Raw genomic sequence first — 10,060 nt, forward strand, 5'->3', positions numbered from 1 at the left:
ATTCATTGCTGGTAGGAATACAAAATCCTACAGTCACCATGAAAGCTAGTGTGGCTGTTTCTTACAAAACTAAGCATACCCTTACCATATAACCCAGCAATCATGTTCCTTAGTATTCACCCAAAGGAGTTGAAAACTTTATGCCAACACCAAAACCTGCACTGCGGTTTGTGGCAGCAATTTATTCCTAATTGTCCAAACTTGGACGCACCAAGATGTCCTTCAGTAGGTAAGTGGATAAGTACACTGCCACATCCAGACAAAGGAACATTAATCAGCACTAAAAATAAATAAGCTTTAAATCCATGAACAGACCTTGAGGAACCTTAAATGTGTATCACTACGAAAGAAGCCAATCTGAAAAGGCTATGTGTGGTATGATTCCAACTATATGACATTCTGTAGAAGGCAAAACTAGAGATAATAAAAGATCAGTGGTTGTCAGGGGTTAGGGGTAAGTTGGGGATGAATAGGGGGAACACAGAGGTTCTTTAAGGCAGTGAAACGATACTATAATGATGGGTCACATCATTATACATTTGTCAGAACCCTTAGAATATACATCACCAAAAGCAAACCTGAATATAAACCAAGGGCTTTGGGTGATTGTGATGTGTTGATGGGTCTTAACAAATGTACCACTCTGGTGGGGGATGTTGAAAATGAGGGAGGATTGGGGGCAGAGTGTATGTGAAATTCTATACTTTTGGCTCAGTTTTGCTATGAACCTTAAACTGTGTTCAAAAATAGTTTATTTTTTAAAATGATGCAGAGTGAAAACTGACATTAGGAAACCCTAGTTCTAGGCTTGCCACTTTTAGACCTGGGACAAATTTCTCAATCCTTTCTGGAAAATGCAAAAATAAGTCTTTATAAGATCACATGCACCTTTTAGCTCTAGATATATATAGCTCTTATATATAAGGATCTAGGTCCTTATATTAAGGACCTTAGATCATTCCACAAAGCATTTTGCCCTTGCCTAACTGAATCCTCTTTATGTTTAATTTTCTCCTGTGATTCGATATATCAAGGACAATTCATCAGATTATATATGTCTAAAGTCTTTCCACAACTGTTAATAGTACAAAAGAGTGCAGACTACAAACAAAATTGTGAAGAAAGCAAACACGGCTTTATTCCCTTTTTTCTTTCTCTTCCCTTAACACCACTTCTGTCTCCAGGGATCCTAGAACCTCTGGATTCTTCCTCTGCCTTCATAAAGACCTGCTGTCAGGAAGGAGCTCCGTCATTCTCTATCACATACTTGCTTCACCCAGTTGGGGAGGATTCAATATGGCTCCTCTAGATATGCTCCAAGGTGCTTGAACCAGCTCTGTAATGGTACTAGAGATGCAGACGTCTGTTCCCATGCCCCACTCCCTAACCAGACTCAAGCTCCTTAACAAAGAGAACCACATCTTCCTCTGAGCACAGGCTCAGTTTACAATTTTGAAGAAAGTCACTTCACGTTGACGTGTCCATTGCTGGTTAAAGCCTGCTTTGTTAGCTTACTGTGAAGTACATGTGATCCTTATTATTTACGGATTCTGTGTTTTCAAATTTTCCTACTCACTGAAATGTATTTGTAACCTCACCAGCACTTTGGCGTTCATTCACGGATATGTGCAGAGGCGACCTAAAGGTTGAGTCACTGAAACACATCTTCTCAGCTGGGGCCAAGCACGCCAAGTGTCTATTTGTTTTCATTATGTTTCAGTTTATTTCAGTAGTGGAAACAAGTATCTATTTTGTGTGTGTGGTTCTTTTAGTGGCATTTTTTTTTTTTTTTGCATTTTTGTGCCCTTTTTGGTGATTTTGCTGTTTAAAAGGATTCAAGTACAGCACAGAAGGGCTGTCTAGTGCTCATCAGCACAAGAAGGCTGTGATATGTGTGATGCAGAAAATATGTGTGTTAGATAAGCTTCATTCAGGCATGAGCTCAGGTGCTGTTGGTGGAGTTCACTGTTAACAAATCAACAACATATACTCAGTGAGGTGGCCTTAAACAGAACACATATAAAATAAGGTTATGTACTGATCAGTTGATAAAAATGTGACCAGAGGCTTGCAGGAACCTAACTGGACATTTCCCCTAGGAGTCAGGGTTCAGTATTTTCTAATTCAGTATTCTGATTTTAAAGAACAAAATACTATCAATAAGGAAAATCAACTGCATGTGCATTTTTACAAGGAGAAAAGGCCTGAATCTCTTATAGGAATCCAATGACCATCACAAAAAAGTGGGTTTATTTGGTGGACAAAGAAGGTAGAGAGAGTGGCCAGTCCCAGGGACCCTGAATTCATGTTCCTCCCCTGAGTGCACACAGTTTAAAACATTCTGCTCACTTGTCCCTGAAACCTTTTCCAGAAAAATTAGAAGAGCAACCAGGTGTCTTACTACTTTCCAGGATATGATTTTACTGTGAAAAACCTAAACTTCATGTTAAAGTAAAAACCAATTGTTTTCAACACTTAACTCTATTAGAACAGTAATAAGTAATTGGCTTTTTAAACAACTTATTATGAGGAAGACAAAGTAACTCTTACTTAACCCTCAGATGTGCAATACTCTAAATTCAGATTCTTTATTAAAGACCAAAATACCAATTAAGTATTAAAATATGAATTGTACTGAAGCACCAAAGAACTCATCAGATGATTAATATTGAGCAAAACAACTCTTTACTGTTCAATAAATTTAAAGAAAAAGGCATCAAAATTTGCTACTTGTAACTTGAATCTTAGGTTCATTAATTTCGCATGCTTTTTTCCTCAAAATGACATAAAAGATAAGGGCAGTAACCTTAAAAACAAACAGAAAAAATAAAAATTATAAACAGCTGTTGCAATAATTCAACCAAATAAGATAAGTGGCATATTAGTTTCCATGGCCACTATAACAAATTACCACAACTTGGTGACTTAAAACAATAGAAACAAATTCTCTCAAAGTTCTGGAGACCAGAAGTCCAAAATCAGGGGCGCCTGGGTGGCTCAGGGAATTAAAGCATCTGACTCTTGGTTTCAGCTCAGTTCGTGATTTCACAGTTCATGGGATTGAGGTCTAAGTGGGGCTTTGCAGCTTCGTGCTAACAGCACAGAGTCTGCTTGGGATTCTCTCTCCCTCTCTCCCTGCCCCTCCCCTGCTCACACACACACTCTCTCAAAATAAATAAATAAAATTCAAAAACAAAACAAAATCAGTCTCACTTGGCTGAAATCAAGGTGTCATCAGAGCCATGCTCTCTCCAAAGGTTCCAAAAGAGAAACTATTCTGTATCTCTTCCAACGTCTGGTGGCTTATGGCAGTCCTTGGCTTGTCACCTCATCACTCTGGGGTCTCATTGGTTTCTCTTCCACGTGTGCCAAATCTCCTTCCTCCTTTTATCAGGATACACGTGACTGCATTTATGGTCTGCGTGGATAATCCAGGATGATCTCCCTATCTCAACTTCCTTAACTGAATGACATCTTCAGAGTCCTTTTTTGCCATTTCAGGTGACCTTCACAAGTCCCAAAGATTAGGACATGGATATCTTTGGTGGGATGTATTAGTCAGCCTACCTAAACTTAATATTAACTGTGTCTATGCACGAGTGACCTAACATAATGAAAAACTTAAGGGAAGTGCCTCTAAGAACAGCTGCTTTTGACCTGAGCCCCCCATACTTCACGGTCAGTTATGATTCTTTTATAGGAATGATGACGATGAGAGGGGGAACATTACTAAGCATATGTCATGTACCTGTTCCTGTTCTAAGTTCCCATACATTGCCTCACAGAATCCTCAAAACTACTGTAGGAGGTAGAGTCATCATATTTCCTTATTCTACAGATGCGGAGGTGGAGGGCACTAAATCCATGTGAAGAGAGAGAGCCAGGATTCAGAACTAAGGGTGTCCATCCCCTGACCCTGCCTCTTTCACTGGGAGTATACCCTGGCTCCCTGGAAAAGAGTGTCTCACAGGCAGAAACAAGTGCCATCGCTGCAGCCGTATAAAGAAGCCTCTCCTACAAACTGGTATGTGAAGTCCAGCTTCATGAGTTCCATATTACCATAAAATAAGATACTGCAGTAAGAAAATAAAAATCTCCTTTTAAGTTGCTCATGATGGGGTCTCCTGGGTGGCTCAGTCAGTTGAGCATACGACTTCGGCTCAGGTCATGATCTCGCGGTTTGTGGGTTCCAGCCCTGCGTCAGGCTCTGTGCTGACAGCTCAGAGCCTGGAGCCTGCTTTGGATTCTGTGTCTCCCTCTCTCTGTGCCCTTCCCCCGCTCGCATTCTGTCTCTCCCTCTCTCTGTCTCTCAATAATAAATAAATGTTAAAAAAAAATTTAAGTTGCTCATGATGGCATAGCTGTTCAGGAGATCATTTCAAGTTGACATGAACATTCAGGCAAATCTCACCTTTCTGAAGGTGAATGAAGTCCATCTAACATACCAACTCCCTTCAATTTGGGATCCTAGGAATTTCTGTGAATAGCTATTGATGGCCATTGGCGCTGAGCCCGTGGGGATTACTGATGTTCACAGAATAGCGGGTTGCAGAAGCTGCAGATTCTTTTATATTTTGTTTTAACAGTGTAGGGGCAGGAGGGACTCAGTAAATGCCTGTAATCAAGATGCCCAGTGATATAAGCCAGACTTACTGCTCAAATGGAGTAAATGGCCTATAAAATGATTTTTCTTCTGAGCCAAATGTTGCACTCACTATCCTGGGACACACTGCCTCCAAACCTGGGCTCACACTGCTCTTCTCATCTCGATTCCTACCTCCCTCTAGCCCTCCATCATCACATATTGAGTACCTAAGGTATGCAGTACATTGGGCTTGGTGCTGCCCATACCAAGGCAATAGGGTAGGATTTCTCCCAATGGTGGACCCTGGAGTTAAGTAACAGAAAAAGAACAGTAGCCAGTTTATCCCAACCCTCTTACATTGGTGAGAGTTAGTCATTGATTTATTCATTCATTCAACAAATATTTATTGGGCATCTCTGCATTCCATGCCCTTAAGGAAGTAAAAAATAAAAAATAAAAAATAAAATAAAAAGATAAAAAAGGCATCTAACCCAGACTGAGAGAGAGGGTAGTGAATGCTTCGAGGAGGAATTATAGACTTTGCGTCATCTGAAAGGTGAGGAGGAATTATCTAGACCCAGTTAGAGGAGGGTTTCCAGGCAGTAGAGTAGTTGGGTAAGGCTGGGTCTGGGGGAGCCAGGGAAGGAGTGGTGAAAGATAAGGGTGGGGAGTTAGGGGCAGAACTGGGAGGGGCTCGAAGGCCATGTAGAGAATTCCAGACTTTATCCCAAGGAGGAATGTCTTACGAATTGAATATTATGATCTGCGTATGTCCCATTCTTTCAGCTACCACGTGGTCCAAGATTGCTGCCAGAACTCATCTATCATGCCCACATTACAGGTAGCAAAACAGCAGAATGGAGAAAAGAAAGTTGAAGGCTGAGTCAGAAAAATCCTTACATCTTCCATACAACATTGTTGTTTATATCTCATTGGCCAAAGCACATGGCTACACTTATTGACAAGGAAGAGAGGGAAATATATATTCTAGCTGAGTACCTTGCTACCCTTATCCAAATATCTGGAATGGGTATTTGGCAAATGATCAGATGTCTCTGTCACAGCCATCAATCAAATGAGACAAGGTCAGGATATCCTAATCCTCCAGGATGGGTGTCAAGGAACACCGTGGACATTGATGTGCCACCCAGGTCCCCTTTGATGAAGGACTTGCCTCAGCTGTATGGAGTGTTATCAAGCAGAGAGCCTTCATCTGTCAGCACCTCCAGAAGAGCCTCTTCACCCAACGAACCCAGACAGCCTATACTCAGTGACTGTTGATGCAGGACTATAAAGGCATGCCCATCTTGATCCAGCTGATGACAACCAACGTGGGAGTTTGGCAACTCAGGACTAGCTTCAATTTTTCCCATGGAGTTGGCCAAGGCTCTTGTTAGACCACATTGTAGCCCGGACTTTCCCTCTGCCCACTCCGGCTTTCTTCTCTTCCCTTCCACAATTGGATGTCATGGCCACTCTGTAATAAACATCCTGTATGCCAAACTCTTATCTCAGAGTCTGCTTTGCAGACAACCCAGCCTGTGGCAAGGAGGGAAGATATACCTACCTGGAGCCAGGTGTCAGAAACTGTATCTACTGAGAATAGAATGGGCTGAAAAGATGGAGAAATGCCCCTGTATGCACCTTTCCTTTATTGCATCTTCTGCCTGCTTCTCATGGCTGCCAGTATGCACGTTATATAGCATCCTCTATATCCCTTCCACTGTGTAACTATCCATTTAGGTTTGGATAACTAGATTCTCAAAGTTGCTCAAGTTTGAAGTGTTTGAATAAGAGCAAATATTGGACGAAAGCTGGGTCTTCCCAGACCCAAAGTGCAGGAGTGTCCTCATGGCAGAACTTCTGCCATGGCTAACTATGGTTAGAGCCCTTTTTTGTTTCTTTCTTGGTTCTTGGGTAGGCCCCAGATAGGTGAGATGTGACTTCAAATGCAGTAAGTTAAGGGAAGGAAAAAAAACAACAACAACAACTATGCGGTGGCATTTCTTATGCTAACTCGAGCCAATTTTCCTTGCCCTTTTTGGTACTTGTGGAATTTAGTTCAAAAGCAGCCTCTCTTCACAGCCTCCCTTCACTAAATGCCCTTCCTCTGGCATTCTATCCGCATGTTTCTGAGAGCTTGTCCACATAAAGGTTCACTCAGGATGGACAGAGATCACCTGGGCTCCTTGCTGTGTGTGAGAGGTGCTCATGACATAGGGAAGGAAATGGCCAAGAGATGCCAGAACTTCACCAGCCAGTTCTCGGGCTTTACCCCACCATGGTAATGCCTCCTAGCCAGTGTGCACGAGCGATCTGCCAACATTAGACTGCACCAAAAACTTAGTAGTTAGAAATGTTTTTGTTTTCATTTCCATGACTCGGAGTAACCATTATTCATATAGTACCTATGAATGTACCCAGTTCTGAGAAAAAAAGAGAGAGAGAAATTTATGGCAAGAAAAGGGAACTTTGCCATCCATTTTTAGGGGAGTTTAACTTCTAGGTTAGTAAGCTGCAGATGTTAGCGACACGAGTCTGCATGCTGTGTGATTTTTGAAGCTTCCCTATTCACAGATCTTTCTGGCTTTTCCCGTTTGTCTCTGTCAACAATTGACACTGCAGTCTTTTTTCATCTGGGGCTTAAAAAATTGAATTTGTGATAGCACCTTCAGTCACAAAAGCACTTTTCAGGGCCGGGGGTTGAGCAGTCCATACCAATTTTTTCTCAGTTTACGTTTGTGAAAAGTGCAAGGAAAAGATCATTTTCATTTGAAAAACATTAACTGAACTCACAGAAATGTGTAAATACATTTATATAAAGACTTTTACCCGGGCTCCTGGGTGGCTCAGTCAGTTAAGCGTCCGACTTCAGCTCAGGTCATGATGAGATGGTTCATGGGTTTGAGCCCGCATTGGGCTCTATGCTAACAGCTGCTTCGGATTCTGTATCTCCCTGTCTCTCTGCCTCTCCCCCACTTGCGCTCTGTCTCTGTCTCTCTCAAAAATAAACATTAAAAAAAAAGACTTTTATTCATCTTTGAATCTTCCAGGGCCTGCCACCTGGAGTATGGTAGACCCTAAATGTTTGTTGAACGAATACGTGAATGAGCGAAGTGAGGAAGTGAATGGTTGTTGAGCAAATAAGTGAACATGAGCTCAAGAAGCTTCCTTGGGGAAGGATGTAAGAGGTACACAAAAGGAATAATACAGAAAAGATCAAGTGCTTTCGTGAGAAGGAACAAGCACATCAAGTGAAGTCAGTGATGCCCAGTCCTGGCTGCCGTGGTACAGTTCCCACAAGGGCTTGAAAGATCTCAGAGCCCAACCTGTTAAATCAGTCTTGGAGGATGGACCCAAGCGTTGGTAATTATTAAAGTTCTTCAGGAGATTACAATTTCAGCCCTTCGAGACCCACTGGGACAGAAAGGTCAGGAAGGAATTCATAGAGGAATTAGTTTTTGTGAATACCCTTTTAAGGATGGATTGAGTTTTGACTCGTAAAAATAAGCAGGAATTGGGGAAGATGTCCTGACTTCTCGCCCTCCCAGCCACAATTCCAGCTGGTCTATTTTACCTAACCCAGACAGATGTTAGCAACTGGTAAGGGGGCCCCTGGCAGCTAAGTGGCTTTCTCCCCTCTGGACCATATGAGATCGTGGCCACCAGTGTCTCAGGGACTCAGGTAAGCTAGCCCTCAGGGACTGTCCACCCTAGGGGAATGTCTGTATCCACTCGTGTAGCCCAACTCAAGCACTGCAATGGGAGGTTGATGCCACTCTATCCCTGAGGCTGAGAACTCACGAAAAGATGGGAAACATAAAAAGCCTCCTTCCTGTGGTGCCTTCACAGGGATCTAACAAACTACTCTTGGCTCCACTGCCAGCCCTCGGGACAGAGACCATGGGGCTTTCTAGTGCTCTTGGAAATGATACTACAGAGGGTTCTTAGCAGCTATACCTGAGCCCCAAGGAACAAAGGAAAATAATACGTCAGAGAAGGACAACAGCTAGAGAGAGAGAGAGAGAGAGAGAGATGATAAAGCAATTAGAACACAAAACATAAAGGCTCAAAAAAATTACCACCACTGGAGGAGATAGTCTATAAATAAATAAGAGAAGCTGATGAGATTTAAGAAAAGTCTTGGAGTGCCTGGGTAGCTCAGTCAGTTAAGTGTCCGACTCCTGATTTCAGCTCAGGTCATGTTCTCCTGGTGTGTGGGACTGACCCCTGAGTCCGGCTGACAGTGTGGAGCTTGTTTGGGATCCTCTCTCTCCCTCTCTCTCTGCCCCTCCCCTGTTCTCACATGCTCTCTTTCTCTCTCTCTCAAAATAAATAAACTTAAAAAAAAAAGTCTTCAAAAGACAGCCTGGAATTTATTTTTTATAAAGTTTTTTTTTTTTTAGTGTTTATTTAGTTTTGAGACAGAGAGAGACAGAGCATGAATGGGGGAGGGCCAGAGAGAGGGAGACACAGAATCTGAAACAGGCTCCAGGCTCTGAGCTGTCAGCACAGAGCCCGACGCGGGGCTCAAACTCACGGACCGCGAGATTATCACCTGAGCCACAGTTGGCCGCTTAACCGACTGAGCCACCCAGGCGCCCTGGAGACAGCCTGGAATTTAAACAATATGATTTCCAAATTACAGCAATTGGATTAGGTAATATGAGTAGGATAGTCAGTGGTGAGACTCTATCGGGTTCACAGGTAAAAAGAACAAGGAAGGAGAATCAGGTTGGCACTTCACTCAGCTGAATGGGAAGCTAGGTGCATAACATTTATGGACCTTTGAGAGCAAAGGACTGCAGCCTAAAATTCTTATTTGAAGAATTAAAAAATTCAACAAAATTGATAACCCCCTCTCAAGTCTGATTAAAGAGAGAACAAAAAAGAAACAACAGAGGGAATGAAAAAGAGCCATCATCACAGATACAGAAGAGATTAAAATAATTATAATAGTTGATTATATAGCTAATTCTATGACAATAAATGTGAAGATCTAGAGGAAATTACCAAAATCAATCCAAGAAGTGAAAACATGAATGACTAATTATAGTGAGAGAGAGGAGAAAGATATTAAAGTTTTCTACCATTAAAAAGGGTGTCAGGACAGATGGTTCCACAGCTCAGTTTTCTAATCTTCAAAGAACAGATAATTTCGATGTTAATTAACTTACTATAAACCATGGGGAAAAAAATGAAAGCTTCTCAATTTATTTTATGAAGCAGGCATAATTTTAATACTGAAATCTGATTAGGATAATACATAAAAGGAAACTGTAGGCCAATCTTACTTACAGCTATAGATGCCCAAATTCTAAATAAAATATTAACAAATAAAATGTAGTGACGTGGCCAAAGAATAATACACTGTAACTAAGTAGAATTTAGTCTAGAATTACAAAGCACAACATCAAGAAATCTATCAACATAAATATCTCCATCAATAAATTAAAGGTGAAAAAGCTTATCATG

The 10,060-nt window shown here is 41.7% G+C and overlaps 1 long non-coding RNA gene across 1 annotated transcript in view; it reads left to right on the forward strand.

Annotated features, from left to right (window-relative positions):
* Positions 1–7,449, forward strand: part of LOC122211188 — a 58,947-nt gene extending 51,498 nt beyond the window's left edge. The window contains exons 3-4 of the long non-coding RNA XR_006198549.1: positions 3,839–4,024; positions 5,372–7,449. This is a non-coding gene — a long non-coding RNA (uncharacterized LOC122211188). The remainder of the gene's footprint in view (positions 1–3,838; positions 4,025–5,371) is intronic.
* Positions 7,450–10,060: the final 2,611 nt, after the last annotated feature.

The sequence above is a fragment of the Panthera leo genome, chromosome F2 (assembly GCF_018350215.1).
Source record: "Panthera leo isolate Ple1 chromosome F2, P.leo_Ple1_pat1.1, whole genome shotgun sequence".
Classification (NCBI taxonomy): Eukaryota; Metazoa; Chordata; class Mammalia; order Carnivora; family Felidae; genus Panthera; species Panthera leo.